Here is a 15,470-nt window from a genome sequence, read left to right as displayed (position 1 = left end):
AGTTCCGTCCCTATCTCCACGGCCGTCACTTCATAATCGTTACGGACCACCATGCCTTATGCTGGCTTTCTACACTGAAGAACTTGTCCGGACGCTTGGGTCGGTGGAAACTACGCTTGCAGGAGTACGACTTTGACATAACTTACAAGTCAGGCAGAAAACATCAAGACGCCGATGCTTTATCTCGTTGCCCGCTTCCAACTACCTATATGAGCGTTGGTGAGAACTCAACCGCCACATCTACCAAAGTTCATACGCTCGCATCAATAACGCAACCTTTTTCGGACGACGAGCCAACATTTATCTCCCGCCAGCGGTCCGATTCATACTGCAGACGCATCATGGACCACCTTTCGGGAGTTTCTCATCCACCAAACGCGCGACTCCGTCGTCAACTACTGCACTTTAAGCTGGACAATGGGGTTCTCTACCGCCACGTCTACCACCCTGACGGTCAGCGCTGGGTTCCTGTACTGCCACGCTCTCTTCGACTTCAGGTGCTCGAAGCCTTCCATGACGACTTGGCTGCTGGTCATCTTGGTTTTAAAAAAACTCTTGACCGCATTCGATGTCGTTATTACTGGCCTGGCCTTTCTTCTAGTGTAGCTCGGTACGTCGGTTCCTGCTACCCATGCCAGCGTCGTAAACTCCCCACGTCGGAACCTGGTGGACCTCTACAGCCACTTCCGTGCCCTTCAATGCTGTTCGAGGTTGTAGGTGTTGACCTTTACGGGCCTCTCCCCGTCACATCTGCTGGCAAACGATGGATAGTGACTGCCGTGGACCACCTGACACGCTACGCTGAGACTTCGTCGGTTATTAGAGGCTCAGCTGTGGAAGTTGCAGACTTTATTCTTCACGCAATAATACTGCGTCATGGGGCTCCTCGTGTACTACTTAGTGACCGCGGCAAAGTTTTCCTGTCAAAAGTTGTAAATGAAGTACTGCGCGCTTCTGGAACTACTCACAAGACAGCTTCAAGCTACCACCCTCAGACAAATGGTCTCACAGAAAGATTTCACTGAACCCTTGCAGACATGATAGCCGTTTACGTCCAACCCGACCACAAAAACTGGGATACTCTTTTACCATTCCTGACATTTGCTTACAACACCGCCGTTCAGCGAACAACTTGCTACTCACCGTTTTACCTCGTGTACGGACGCACCCCGACTACCTTTCTCGACGTCTCCTTCTTTAGCAGCCATGGGAATTCATGTCAGTCTTCTAGCGAAGAATACATTTCCCGCCTGGCCCAGTCTCGCCATCAGGCTCGCATCAATACTGAAGCGAGACAGCACGAGCGGAAGATCATCTATGACGAATCCCACCGCGTTGTGTCTTTTCAACCTGGTGACGAGGTGCTGCTTTTGACACCTATTCGCACTCCCGGTCTCTGTGACAAATTCCAACCACGCTTCATCGGGCCATACATTGTTTTAGAACAGACTTCGCCGGTTAATTAACGTGTGACACCACTCGTCGCCCCAACAGACCGCCGCTACCGCAGCACAGAGATTGTCCACGTTTGTCGCATGAAACCTTTCACATGACGTTCCCCGTCACTTTGACTTACGGCGGCCAGGGTGTCCGCTTCCAAGTGGGGGGAATTAGTGTGGGCATTTGTAACTTACATCGTCCTCATTCCTGCATAATCCCAATCACCATCATCCCCTTGTCTCTTTGCCCTCATTGCCACTCTGGGTCATCATCATCGTCATCGTCTGTGTGCTGGCTCTGCCCGTTCGTTTTGCGAGGTCTTTCCTCAAATAAACGCTGTCGCAGCCAAGACTACCAAGACTTTATAATATATATATATATATATATATATATATATATATATATATATATATATATATATATATAGGTATGGGATATGGCACAACGGGAGCGTTGTCTACAAGGATAAATATATTTATTTCTCAACAGTTTCGGGAAAAGTCCACCCTTCATCAGGGGATGAGTTATACTAACATGATTTTTCAAACTTCGTTGCTGTCGCGTCCATCTGGCCTTGAAAGATGTTTGCGAGAAGGAGAAAGATTTAAAAAAAGAAAGAAAGAAAAAAGACAAGAAAAAGACGAAAAGAAAAAAAGAAAAAAGAAGAAAAAAAAGAGGAAGAACCACTGTCAACACTGAGAACAAACCAAATGTCCGTATACGTCCACATCTGCTTCTTATCCCGTGTTGGTCAGTTCTCGACGTGTGTCGGGCCACCTAAGAACGGGCTTGGTAGGCGTCTACGCCAACCATGCCCGTTCCTGCTCTCAGCACGGGTTCTGCATTGGTGGCGCCGAGCCATGCCCTATCGGAGCATCGTTACCTGCCTGTTCCGGTCCCGACTATGCTGAAGGTACCCTGGAGGCAGAATTCATGGGCCTATCTTGACGCTCCACCAGACTGCTGTGGGCGGGGGCAGTTCAGACGCCTTTCGTTAAAATGGCACTGCTACAGGCGTCGACGCCATAGACTCAAATACGACAGTCACTACGCAGACATTCTCTCTTAGGGAAAGGGATGGTGTCGTGGTTATTCGGCGATGTACCTTGTGCTTCTATTGTCGGTGTGCACGCTACGCATTTTTTATTCATCCATCGTTGTGCTACCTGCAATGTGTGCTTGTTACTCCTTCTCAAGTGTGCTTTACCTATAAATTTTGTGTGTTTGCTGTGGAATTCTTCATGCATTATGTTGTACAATTTCTTAATTTTCTGTGTATTCTGTGCATCGTATTATTGTGCATTGGTTCTGTGGATGACCCTAGATCATATTCAACTTATGGGGGAGGGATATGGTGTCGTGGTTTCGGTTCCTGCTTTAGAACCAGTTGGCTGGCCCTTAGAGGGAGTTGTACGTATGTATATAATGCCATGCTTGTGTCGCGTAAAAGAAGTTTCTGTTTGGCTACCGGCTGCTGCGTAGTTCTTGACGGCCGGTGCTTCAGCATCATGCCCTGTATTTTCTATGCTTCGCTTCCGACGCACGATACTACATCGCGTACAACATTTTCTTCGCAGAACTAGCCAGAGGACCGTATCAGGGTAGCGGACCGTGGTGGTAGTAGCTGCTTCGACGCTTCAGCAGAACCTGGTGTAGTGGCGTCGGTTGTTTCCGGTCTAGGACCAGCAGGCACAGGACGTCCGAGCGCTGAGATCTTTAACCAGTTTGTTGCGAGAGGAAATGACTAAAAGGGTCGAAACGTAGCGAACGGTCGTTTACTTGTTCGTGTTTTTGTTGCCCTTCACTTGTGACTCATACCCCCTGAAGGGAATCGGCGAATAATTCAATGGTCTTGTAAAGTATTACGTCGTTTACTTTCAATCTCCACAGCCAAGAACTTCTTCGTTCGCAGCCTCGACTGTCACTAGCGCATGACAATATTTTATTTATTTTTAGGCTGTAACTGCATTCTTCTGTAGTGATTGTTCTCTGTGGCTCTCACTTTTATGCCCGCTTGCTTTGTGTTTCTGACAAGAAACTCTGGATACAAGATAGCGGTTTTATGATGTTTATTAACTCTTTCATGTATTTCTTTATCTCTCTTTGATGACTGGTGATTCTCTCTTATAATGTATTCCGGCGTGTATACATTCCATCTGCTTTATTAGGTTCATATCTGAGAAAGGCGTTTGCACCTGCAATGCATCACATGCAAAGCATGTTATTTTCATGGAACCTAGAAACCTTGTACGTTACTCTCTTCTTCACTTGTGTAGGCACCCAGTGTGGGTTGACAGTATAAATAAATAAACTATTATGTAAATATCTGAATAAATAAACAAGTAAACGAATATTTAAATAAATAAATTTAGAATGCCCAAGAACGGAGCAACCCCGGTTGCCCTCCTTTATCTTATATAATGTCTTTCTTGTACCACTCAAGAGCTCATAGACTCATTTTGTTCATAAAATATTTGTATGCTTACGTAGCTCAACTTTGCTTTATATAGATGTATCGTTCCTACCAATTCACGTGTGGAGCCAGGGAAAACTCGAAAAGGGTCTATGGACCTTTTCAACAAAGATACGCAGTGCCTTCACTCTAAAATCTTGAATTGACGCACAAAAGCTCACGTCACAGCCTCGGGAAAGCACTTCTCAGAAGTTATGCATTTTGACAGCACCTCAGAGTGGCCTGGCCCATGGTGGTACAGAGGAAGCCTTCATTGAAAAAGCGAGTAGCGAGCCACGCCTAGGGTCTCGGAAAATGAGATGCGGTGTATGGTTGTAGAAAGCAGTACACAAGCTGTGGTGTTCTGTCGCGTCATGATCATACTTTGTGCCCAATGTTTCCAAGCACGTTCGTATCAATACTAAATTGTTAAAAGCATGGGAAGGTGGCATGTGTCTGAGCAAACAGTAGAATGTCATGACGGCGAAAGTTCGCTTGCCCTTCAAGGATTTCATTTAGCTTGAAGTTAGAAGAGTGCGAAATTCCGCGTACAACGCATCAAACAGCCGACATTTTCTCATGCATCATACTTGGTGTTTCAATCGAAGATGCATTGTATAAAAAACTACGTCACTTTTTTGCAGTTCTACTTATACTGATTTTTCTAGCTTTAGCTTCTTCGTAAAAAATGAGCCGTGTTTTAATATTTGTTGGAACAACTTGGCACGTTTCATACGCTGAATTTCCTGTACCGAACAAGCAGGATGAAGTTGAGCTGTTCTGATCATATCAGGTGGCTTTTCGTTATCGTAGGGAAGGTAATTCTATACAAGAACTCTAGAGATAAATTATGTGATGCAGGAAAATTGCTAGAACCGTACATGACCTTTCTCAGAACTCTTCACATCAAACGAGACTTTTAAGCAATGCTTTATAGCGAACATTTGTTTGTTTGTTGTTTCCTAAAAACTTTTCACATTATCATGGCCACGCGCATATCATAATGCAAAGAGTGTGCACATGCGAGCGGACATAAAGAAATATCTGCGAATATTGGAGGAATTGCCTCTTTCTGATTTTCATCCTTGGAAGGTAACATCAAATTTTGCACATAATTTAAGGGTTTAACACTTTATTTCCAACATTTTATTATCACTGAGTTATACAGCACGCAGCTGTGCTGTTTCCTGATCTCGTCTTTTTTTGTTCTCTTGAATTTACGCCAGAACATTCTACTGTATTACATTCCATGTCGCTTAAATAAATATATCTCTAACCAGAAGCAACTCTAAATACAACGAAGTCTATAGCATTCTTTTTCCCAATCAGTCATTTCATTACGCAAGTTGAACAGCTACCACTTAGACGGCGATGGAGTAAGAAAGTAGACACAAGTGCCTGTGCCGTCTTTCGAACTGCGTACCTAAGCGTGCGCTGTTGCCCTTCCAGTAAAGTCTAACGTGCCAAAGATACTGTTATGCAATACACAAAAACAACCCAAAGCAAATTGCTAAACTGCAAGCAGGTTAATCTTAGACTGCTGATGAAATTTTAGCAGCGAAGCTGTTTTTCGTCGAAGCTTGCCTGTAGAAGAGTCGTCGTAGGTTTTAGGGGAATTTACTCGCAGAAAGTTGGTATCTCCTGACTACGGATTTGTGCCACTCCTCCAACCACTCCCACAACTTAACGCGTTACTGCTCGCGCCACTATACTCACTTGATTTTCCCACTTCATTTATTTCATTGCTAAATCATTCTACTTCATTCAGCTTAACTTATTCCACCTCATTGCACGCCAGCCTTAGTGTCCATCAAGCGCAGCTGACTTAATAATTAGAATTTTCGTTTCACGAAGGTGGAGTTGTTCCAAGTGCAAATAATAGTGACTGACGCATGTCGGCACCAAATTGATCGATCGAATTTATGCATCTAAAGTTTTCATAAGAATCTGCATCACACTTTATCTCTAAATTCAGGTAAAAGATTTTACGAATCCTAAGCATGCGTTTATTGTCACTTGTCTTGAGCGGAATGCGCAATTCTTGCCTGGGGAAGCTTTTACGTGTAAAGCCACTTAGGGGCTCGGCTTCTCGGTGTCTCTGGTCGTCTTGGTGCTTCTTTTAGTCATGGTCTATCATAAAGTTCACTCCGCCTGGCGACTCCACTCTATCAAAGAACTATGACGACACAAGGTTAACAAATTTAGTGAGGCATCCATGGCGTGAAAATAACATGGCGAAGCACCTCCGGGTTTCAACCTATCGCTGTGTATTGTCGTAATTGTGTGTCATGTAGTCATGGTCCGTCTTACAACGCTAGCTGCGCATTCGTACTGAAATATGTCGTATGCCATTCCAATCATTCGGTATGTTTCCGTAATATTTTTAAAAACTCCGTCAGCTTACTTGTGAATTTATTGTAATGGCATGCGGAACGTTTCACTTTAGATTAGTAGCGCCAAGCCTAAAAACAAAGTGAGCAGTGGGGAAGTCTTCTTTCTTTTCAACTTTTTTCTTCTTTTCTTTGTTTTTGATTGTATTTTTTCCAGTTGTTTGTGCCTTCCTCTCTTCATTTTTATTTACCTTCCATTTCATTTTTTCTATTCAGCCATTTCTGTGTCTCGATTGCTTCCTCTCTTTCAATTTCCACACGTGGTTTCACCTGCGATTCTCCAAGCCAAAAGAGCATACGAAAGCCAGAGTCCGTAACATGCTTCGCAGTTATTATCATCATCAAGGCGCTCGAAGAAAAATAGGTAGAAGACTTCTGTTTGACGCGGGTTCGCACTCAAGTGGTTAGGCGATATGTGATTTTGCCTTCATTACGTCAAGCGACAGCCTATGATACAGCATACCACAACCTGCGACATCATGCGAGAGCACAGCCTCCTAATATTCACCACACTTAAAATGGGCATGCGCCACAAAAATTGCATGGTACTCGTCACACATACACTAAAAATCTCGAAAACAATAGTGAGCCCTTCAAACACCTGACTACATTACTGGAGATGACACCTACTTCAACTTGCGTAAAGAACTGAAGCCGGGCATGTGAAATACGAGTAAGAAAAGAAGAAACAAACTCTGCACGATTTGCCCCTCGCTCGGTTTCGCGTTAGTGGAGCTATAAAGCCAGGCCTGCGCGGAAGGCGCAGCACAGTCACAGCGAAAGCTAAAGAAGTCTTTCAGAGCCTTTTCTAAACCCTCAAAGGTAACTACTGCAAACACACTTGCTCGATACCCACTATGGCATGAGTAATTTAATTTCTTGGTAGTAGACAGGCATTCGCTATGCTATTTTTTGTCTTTCTTCTGAGAAGTGTTGTATCCGCTGAACACTTCCAAGGATTTTTGTACCAATTGCTCATGTAATGGCGGACAATGATGAGGAATTATGCCCGAAGTGGTTATGCGCCACAATTCATAGGTGACCATGAACAAGCTTTTCTAGTGAGTTGGAGCATTGTACGACCCTCTGGTAACGTTATTCGCATTCTGTAATGTCTGGTTGTTCTTTTGCTGTTCTAAGATGCTTTGTTACTAATATTACGCAATTATTTCCCGAAATTAAGCCTGCCTAAGGCAAGTTTGCGAACAAATCCCAAGCACCGGCGTGGCTCAGTGGTAAAATACTGGGCTAGCACCCAGTGGAACCGGGTTTGAGCACCACTGTGTCCTTGGTACTAGGTTTTTCCTCATATTTCTGTGATCGTGATTACGAACACTGGTGGCGGCGCAGCAGCGCCACACAACTACGGTGCCGCGCTTGACCCGAGTTTCTATCTCATAACAGCTTCTTTTGTAAAACACCATTTTATACATGATTCACTCCTCTTCAGTGTTATTTTATTTGGCCAATAAGGCCACAGTGAAAGAAGCAGAGCTCGAAGCTCTACGAGAGCGGTGAAGACAGCCGACTATCGCCAAGAAGAGGGGTGCAGTAGTGAAGGTCACCGGGAGTTTTTACCATCTGGTGTTACTTAACCTGCACTGACATGTCACAGTACATGAGACCGTATCATTTGGCCGTCATCGAAATGCGGCAACACGTTGGAATCATACTCGCAATCTCTGTGTCAGCTGAAGAGCCCCGTAACTGCTACACCCCCATGGCGGACATTAGTACCTCCCAATTTATTCATAACTCATGGCACAAGCCAGCGTAATCACAACCTGCGTCTTCTTTCCAGAACGCTCATTAACACCAAACTCCTTCGCTCACTTCGTTTACACAAATGAGTTGCCCATGTAGTAGGCGACTGCAATCGACAAATTTTTGCAGAGGAATGTGCCTTTAGCCGCTAACGATAACTGCATAAAATGTTTGACCTAGTGAAGAATGGTTACTGAAACGATAAACACTGTGTGATTACTGTTAAAGGAACACCAAAGTGTAACAATGAAGTAATATAAATAAAGATTTCTTCAGGAACTTTATCGCCGTTAATCCTACCACCAGAAGTTAATACAAGGGGAAATGAAAGTGGAAGCCCCATTTCCAACTTTTACGCCGAAATATGCGCTCTTGGTGTCACGAATTCAAAATGTCTTCGGCGTGTTTTTTCTAGATTGCCTCAACAAAATTTCCCGAAATTTGGTATGTCAAGTCTTTGGTCTCATAGGCAGACAATGAGTATATTATGTTCTTATTGTGAGCTGCGTAGGACTTATTATACACCAATAAACAATATGACCCAAAATGTGATTTTGACGTTTAGTGGCGTCGCCATCTGCATTTTTTCGCGCATTTTACCGCTTACCAAGCGTTTCTTTAAGGTGGACGAGATGATTTAGGAATTTGTATAAAGTGTTTACTTGTAATATTTTTTTTCCAATTTTTATTGTCTCTTATTTGCTCATCAAATACCCTAGTTGTCCAACTATACACCAAAGTTGGCGGTCAGCGTCACCACAAGCGATGCGAAAAATTATCATAAATGAAGGTGTCACTATATTATGTCTTGATGACATCAATTATCGCCGAAATTTGTGACGTCATGATGTCACTGGAGCGTGACATTATAAAACATAGCATGATTATGAACGCCCATGGGACTATCACTTGATCAAACTTTAGCAGATCACACAGGCAGTGCAAAACCTGGTTAGGCGCAGAGGGCATTCGCAGCTGGCCGGGGACGGAGCAATACAACGATACGTAGAAAAAAAGGCGATCGTTTTCGCCTTAAATCGTCATAGGCGAATGCATGAGAGACTCTGTGTGAGTACCGTACGTGATGTAGAAGTGATTCTTAGGCGGAAATGTTGTAGGCCCGTGTGCTCAGATTTGGGTGCACGTTAAAGAACCCCAGGTGGTCAAAATTTCCGGAGTCCTCCACTACGGCGTCTCTCATAATCATATGGTGGTTTTGAGACGTTAAACCCCACATATCAATCATCAAAAGTGACTCCTCGGTACTCGTGCGTGTTGCGCGTTCTTCGTCCATTCTCTCAGTCACCCTGTACGTCCCCGTTGCTATGAATAAACTCCCCCAGATCAAAGTCTCATCATACACCCTACTGTTCTTAGAGTTCAGTTGAGAAGTATCAGAAAAGGCGTTATTTAGAATTCCGCCCTATCAAAAGACCGGACCGCTTACCTCTGTTCAATAACATCCTAGCCACCATGTGTTGGTGCCTGGTTGCTATAATTGAATGCCGGTATATGCATTCAAACATAATTCAAACAGCATTACTTTCATTCGTACTGTCACTAGACTGTGCGCCTAATACAAAAAACTTTTTTGTTTGCAACAATTTAATTACGTAGCTTGCGGTAGGGTCAATATTTGGCACTCGAGTGTGTCAGACAAATATGGGTGTATTGGCGGAAAGAAATAAAGAAAAAGGGTCAGCTCCTGTATGTGCATATTCGGTTTATTGAAGAAACGATAACGCGAAGGCTCGTTAGCTGCCTAAGTGAGGTAGATTGGGAACTGCAATATCTTAGCTGAATTATTCAAAATCAGCTTGTTATGTCAAACGAATTAAACAAAGCATGAAAGGACTAAAGTGTTATACATCCCCTTCGTCACGTTATAAAAGAAACGCACGCATCACGTTTTTCAGTAAGCTCATTATATCCATAGCACTTGAGGTGCACTCTCTGAGCACTTTACAGGTTTCGAGCCGAATAGTGAATATCCCGTATACAAGCTGTGGTCCATGTCATGAATATCCGGCAAATGTACTGTTGGAGCACGCGCATTAAGGAGTAGCAATCCCCTATTATAACGGGCATAGAGTCTTACATTCTGAAGAACAGCCTCAGTTGATCTCAATTACACATGGCTTCATAGGTCGAAAAGTATTTCCGAAACAAGCGTACGAATGAGCACTACGCACGGTGCGAGGGAAAACAACCTGGCCAGTATAAAGGCTTTTTCCTGTGCGATATAATCTAAGATGCACAATTTTTCTAGAGTGGAGTAACAAGGCATATAACCTGCAAAGTGTTGCTGAATAAACCCTGGATAGTTTGCTCAATTAGGCAATTGCCTAATTTAGTGTTTTCTCAAGCTGACTGCCACTCTTCATGCTATTTCGCGCCCCTGAATAAGTTTGCAACGGGGGAGTTGGTAGCTTCCCTGATTTCCAAAACACCTATTTTAGAAATTGATGAACTCAGCCTTTCACATATCTCATTAAATAAATATAGCAGTGCACACCACTGGCGTACCCAGGGGGTGGCACACCAGGAGCGTGCTCCCCCCCTCTCGCCATTGTTTTTTTCGGAATGGCATACAGAGCCAATTATTATTACATATAGGTGCCCCCACCCACCAGAGAAAAAAAAGATTGTGCCAACGCCCATGCAACACGCATAAGTTCGAATTATTTATTAACCGTAGGGGCCAACTGGCGTGTGCCATGTGTTTGATCATGCGAAACAAAAATACGCAAGCGTGGCTGCGCAGACTGAATATTTACGTACAGTTCAATATTCATAAACTAAAGGATAAACATGCCGAGAAGAGAGAGAGAGAGAGAGAGAACAAAGTTGAGTGAAAGACAGAGAGGTTAACCAGAAGAAAATTTCCGGTTTGCTACCTTGCCATGAGGGGAAAAAAGTGGGCATGAAAGGTAAGGTGGGAAAAGATGCCGAGGAGGCGAAGAAATGGGTAGCAGTACAAAAGGACAGGCTTTATTTTTGCTAGTAGTGTACTGGCAATAAAAATCCTGTCACAGCTTAACAATTTTTGGCGAGCCATTTACTAAATACAGAGAAATATTTCAGAAGGTCAAGCTCATTTGCTTCTTAATTGAGTACCCTACAGATCTAGAAGAAGGCCCTTTTGTTTAAAACGTCCAAGGTTGTCTTGAATTTACACCATCTTTCCGAAGTCACGATGTTCTGCCTTTTCTCTTGCTGGCTCTGGACTAACAACTTTTCACATTACTCAAGCCACGAAAGTCGCGTGAATTAGCACTATTTGAAGGCGTACTTTTGTGGTCGCAGTAATATTAGTTATCCGCAAATCACCACACAGTCTAATCTACTTCAAGCACATCTTTTCGGTGGACATCATTGCTGCCAATAGTGATTTATGTTTGCTTTTATTTTCTGCAGCTCATAGGAGTTACTGGTAACGTCTTGGAGATGAAACCATTCAGGAGAAGTTATCGAGACAGCTGGTCACCAATCTTGCCAAAAACGTTGTGCTATTCTCAGGTGATAGCATGGGTGTGAGCATTGCGGCTCGTATCTATAAAGGACAGTCCAAGTACAATAACAGCGGCGAAGAGTCTGTTCTTTCGTGGGAACGCTTCCCATACGTGGCACTGTCAAAGACGTATGGACTTGACACCCAGACATCTGACTCGGCGAACTCTGCAACCGCCTATCTTTGCGTAGTCAAGGCCAACATGGGCACATTGGGTGTAGACTCTACTGTTAAGGTACGTCGTTCAGCCTTTCTAACAATCGTGTATAGTGAAGAAAAAATAGAACAAGTTCATCAAATGTGACACCAAATTCATATATATTTGCACGAAGCAAAATTCTTTCAAAACGTGCGTAACGTATTTTAAGCAGTATTTGTAACATTGCCATCCTCCGCCTTACTGTAATTACTGCATACTCAAGAACATGAAAATGATTGATTGATTTGTGGGATTTACCGTCCCAAAACCACTATTTGATTATGAGAGACGCCGTAGTGGAGGGCTCCAGAAATTTTGACCACTTGGGGTTCTTTAACGTGCACCCAAATCTGAGTACACGGGCCTACAACATTTCCGCCTCCATCGAAAACGCAGCCGCCACAGCCGGGACTTGATCCCGCGACCTGCGGGTCAGCAGCCGAGTACCTAAGCCACTAGACCACCGTGGCGGGGCAAGAACATGAAAAGGGAACATCATTAGAGACAACGATGCCCACAATGAACGCATACAGAGCTATTCACATTTTAACTGCGCAATACTTTCAGGATCGGACTCTTGTATGATGTAGAAAGCTGTCATAGGCACTTGGTGTAATTCTCCATTTGTTGTATAATGATCACGCTAAAGCATTTAAGAAGGAAGAAGAAGAATATATTATCCTGTACTTGATTGGTCATTTTCACTTCCCTTACCAGATTTTCTTCCTGTCTTTCTGATGTAATTTATGGCAATAATGTTAGCTTTGCACAAGGTAAATACTTCGATTCCAGTCGTAGCAATAACAACTGACTCATGAGTGTGCTCTTCTCAGTCCACATTTGGTTGCTCACCTATATTGAAATTTTTAAATCATTTGTTCTCTGTCATCTCCGAAGTATTCATTTTATCTGAGCACCAGGGCACAAAATATTTTGATAAATGAAATGTCTGATTCTCTTGCGAAGGATCGCTTTCCGCACCGATCACTTCTATTTTCTCACCTACAGTACATATTACGGTGGCGCGATTGCCCTTGGGTACAGCCACAGAGAAGTTTTATTCGCCGTTCTGGAATACATCACTGCGACTAAAAAAATTTTCTTGCTAAGCTGTGGGCTCACGGCTTTCTTTAATTTGGAATGGGCATTTAAAGTCATAACTAGATAACTAGCCTTTCTACGAATGAAGCGATGCAGAGAGTATCGGGCGAATTCACCTTATAATCAGCCAATCTGCTCCTTTGGGTATAAGCCATGTGCAGAGGAAAACAAGAAAAACAACAACCACTTCCCAGTTGTTAGGAATTTTGTGCCAATTTTTCATGCATGTAGCTGGCAGCGATGAAGAATTAGGCCTGAAGTAGGTAGCGCCCCAGTTATTGGGTGATCAAGAACAAGCTTGTGTAATCGATTGGAGCGTCGGACGACCAACTCGTTACGCAATTCACATCGTGTGACGCCTGGTGTTTCCTTTGCTGCTCTAAAACACATTAAAGTTATAATAACACGAAGCTGTTCTCCACATCAAGCCTGCCTAACGCAAGTTAGCGAGCGAGTTTCAAGGACTGGTGTGGCTCAGTGGTAAAATACTGGGCTGACACTCACCAGAGTCGGGTTTGAATCCCGTTGTGTCTTTTGGTTTTCTTATCTACTGCGCTAGATTCAACTATATCTCATTTCATGCGACAGTGATTACAGACACCGCAGGATGTGATGGCGGACAGCTACGACCCTGCATGTGACCCGTGTTGTGATCTCGTAACAACTTTTGCTGTAAAAAAGACAGAAAAAGACATGACTGGAGCTGAGTGATCCGAATAAGTATAGCACAAAAAAGTTGCCTTCAGAGAAGTAGTGCTTATTTTGATGAAATATGAGAGTTTGTTAACATATATTCGTATTTGACAGCTATAGCATTGTTTGACGTGGATCTAGCCACGTTGACGCCATGTGGTGCATCTTTGTTGCGACGACTAAAGCCCATAATCATTATGTAACCGTTATAGTAGATGAAGTGGCTAACATATGCTGACATAAAGGGTTTCGCGAATCTCGCGCAAAGTTAACATCAACAAGCACACAATAAACACTGATACTTGATATAGACTTCTTGAAAGCGTCGTCATTTAGGAAGCTAAACGACACAATATGCACTTCCGAGTAATAAGTTAACCTAATCCTGCGCTGATACATGCACTACCACACTGCAGTTAACCATGGAAAACATCTTCACATCTTCAGGAGTGAAAGCGAGCAGGCGGGCCACATCGCGCAGGCTTATATTTAACCCTTGCAAGGCTCGACATTCGCCCGTCGACAACGTTGCCTTTCTGCGCCAGTTACTGCAGCAGTTTTATTATCAGCTTTGAACGCCATTAGGGTGGGTGGAAGGTGCACTTTTTCAACAACGAGCCGTACCGCGCTAACACGAAGTGAACAGCAATGAGCGTAACTGCGCCTAGGACGACTTTCTGATGCTAGCGCAGACGGCGTTTTGATAGGCGAAGCTCCATAGGGTGTAAGCCATTCACTCGTAGTTTTATGTTGTAGTAGCCACTTCTAGTTAGTTTAAAGAATTCCTCAATAGATGGGGCTATGTGTATATGTCCATGTAAACTATATTATTACATGGCGTTAGTGGTTTTAGTATAATAAGGAATTCACAGCCTAATCATTGAGTGAATGATGATGAGTGGGGCGAAGCCTTCATCCGTCCTTCCCCACTATGCGTGCTGCAGTGTCAAAGGAGTGGACAGACAGACAGACAGGCAGAAAGACAGACAGACAGACAGACAGACAGACACATGGACGAATTATTTCACCCCAATATGTCATCATTCACTCCGTAGGTATGCTGTGAGTTTCTCGCTTCTAACGGGACGATTTGACCACGCCCTTTGAGATTACGAGCTGGCGTGCAAATTAGGACTCCTTGTTCTAACTATGTCGTCGACGAAGCGTTCTCTGTCGTGCTAACAGGTGTCATGTTGCATTACTTGTTGTCACCGCTCACAGAGGGCGGCACAACCCGATCGCCAGAAGAGACCACTGTGCGTGGGAGAGTGGGAGAGACTCATAGGACTCGTTTATTCGGAGCCCTGAAACTGTCAAAACAGCTCACTTGGTGCAACGCCGGGCTTTCAATATCGCTGCCAAGGTGTCGTATGTTCAATTAGTGGTGGACGAGCTCTGTCTTACATTTTAAAGACGATAGTCCTCCTTGGGGATCTTCGACACAAAAAGTTTGGTCTGGCTGATTGTCTGTCCCTTTGTCTGCCCCCCAACCCCCCATAACAGTATTGGGCAATTTAAACAGCACTAGTGGATATTTAAATGGCCGACCCCATCCGCAGCGGCCACGCATGTTGCTCTAGGTTCAGCTTTCATACTTGTGTGATTTTCAATTAAAAACAATTATCGCGCATATATGACACACTATAACAACGCGTATGTATTCTGTATGAGCGTCCTTTACTAGAAAAGGCACACATAAATTATTCTAAGGACCGTAGCGTTTATTACGCAGCGCTGACCTTGCAACGCTTGCACGAAAAGGAAAGTGTTTCCAACACTTTGCTGAGGTGACACGGTAATGGAACCTATCTGTCGCTTTGCGTTTTACTCCTTATCACCATTGAGAAAGGCGCAAATGAGACATCAAAAACTGGAGAATATTGAACAAAAAGTTTATTTGATGTTCTGTGCAAAAAAATT

General features: G+C 43.8%; 1 pseudogene; it reads left to right on the top strand.

The window, feature by feature from the left end:
• The first annotated feature begins 2,251 nt into the window (after positions 1-2,251).
• The window catches only part of LOC142767896 (alkaline phosphatase, tissue-nonspecific isozyme-like), a 38,212-nt pseudogene continuing 24,993 nt past the window's right edge, over positions 2,252-15,470 (top strand).

This window comes from Rhipicephalus microplus, chromosome 7 (genome assembly GCF_043290135.1).
Source record: "Rhipicephalus microplus isolate Deutch F79 chromosome 7, USDA_Rmic, whole genome shotgun sequence".
Lineage (NCBI taxonomy): Eukaryota > Metazoa > Arthropoda > Arachnida > Ixodida > Ixodidae > Rhipicephalus > Rhipicephalus microplus.
Note: the sequence above shows the minus strand (reverse complement) of the source record. Positions and strands in the feature narration are given on the sequence as shown.